Source organism: Marmota marmota, unplaced genomic scaffold, assembly GCF_001458135.2.
Source record: "Marmota marmota marmota unplaced genomic scaffold, marMar, whole genome shotgun sequence".
NCBI classification, from domain to species: Eukaryota; Metazoa; Chordata; class Mammalia; order Rodentia; family Sciuridae; genus Marmota; species Marmota marmota.
The window spans coordinates 40408233-40409786 of NW_026000108.1; positions in this window are offsets into that span (position 1 = coordinate 40408233).

The window sequence follows — 1554 nt, forward strand, 5'->3', positions numbered from 1 at the left end:
CGCTGGGGCGCGACGCTCCCGCCGGCGCGGCCCCGCCCGCCAACTCCTGGGTCGCGGACCCGGAAGGCGGTGGCCGTAAGGATTGGAGGCTATGACCTCGACTTGAGAAACGGAGTTTGGAGTGTCCGGTGGGACATACAGTTCCCCAAAGAAATCTCTAACCCAAACAAACAACCGAAAATAAAAGCCCTGGTTGGAATAAGGAATGAATCATGCGTGTGATTGCCAGTTATCTAATAATCTCGATTTTGTCAGTTTTTTTCTTTTGAATTTGTGATGAGAACCAACAGTCTGTACTTTCCCAGCATGAGGAGACCAACAAGATGCATTCCTGTCCACTGTACTACAGGACTTCCCAAAACCTCCAAATTGAAAAATTTGTCCCTTTTTAGCCCTTTGAATATAGTCTGATTTGTGAGGCCAGTGGTACTGATAATTATTTCTTGCAAGAAATCTCCACTAGTTATGCTATGAAACAAAATTGATAAATTTTCCAGATTCCAGATTAGAAGATGCAGTTTCCTGCCCCAAATCCCTTACAAAACATCATCTGTTTTCTTCTGTTAAAACCTTAGAGAATTTTGTTTTCTTTCTGACCAAAAACTTAAAACACACACACACACACATACAGAGAGAGAGAGAGAGAGAGAGAGAGAGAGAGAGAGATGTAAAGAAGGGACAGAGAATGTTTTGCTGTTTATGTGGGAGGAAGGAAGGAAAGACAGTTGTCTTCATAGATTCTGCCTATCTGCCTTGTAAAGGCCCAAGAGTCACCTTGGATACTTGGTTTCATAGTCAACAACCTGTCAGGCAAACAATACAGGGGCAGAAGTGGGCTCCTGAGGACAGAGTCCTGAATAATTAGGGTCTACTTTTAGGGGGATGAAGGGATAGTCCTATTTGACCCAGTGTGTCAGTATCCAAGTATAGTGTTCACATCCTTGAAGTTTACTTTACATGGGTCATTGTCCAAGTAGAAAAAGTGGAAAGGAGGTCAATAAGGACAGGGAGAAATGCCAAACAGCCTCCTATTGGAAATGGCTGGAGAAAAAGTGCATAGTCAATCAAATAAAGGTGGAAGAAAAACAGTGGTTGTTATCAGACTTGTATACCATCTCAGAGGTTTTATTCATTCAACAAATAGTTAATGAGCTTCAACTATGAATCAGGAACTCTGCAAGAGTGTGTGTGTGTGTGTGTGTGTGTGTGTGAGAGAGAGAGAGAGAGAGATTGAGCACACACACACACTCAGAGAGCATGGTGGGGCACATATGTCATCCCAGCTACTCTATGGGGGCAACTTAGCTAGACTCTTCTCTCAATAAAAATAAAAAGGGCTGGGATATAGCTCATTGATAGAGCATTTGCCTAGCAGATTGCAGCTCTGGGTTCAGTCTCCAGTACTGAAAATATATCACCATCACACACACACACACAAAAAAAAAACCCACAAACAACAGGTGTGTGTGTGTGTGTGTGTGAACATGACTCCTTTGCTTTTAGTACCTTATCTACCATTAAAGGAAGCAATTATAGTTTTTCATCAGGTGTTCA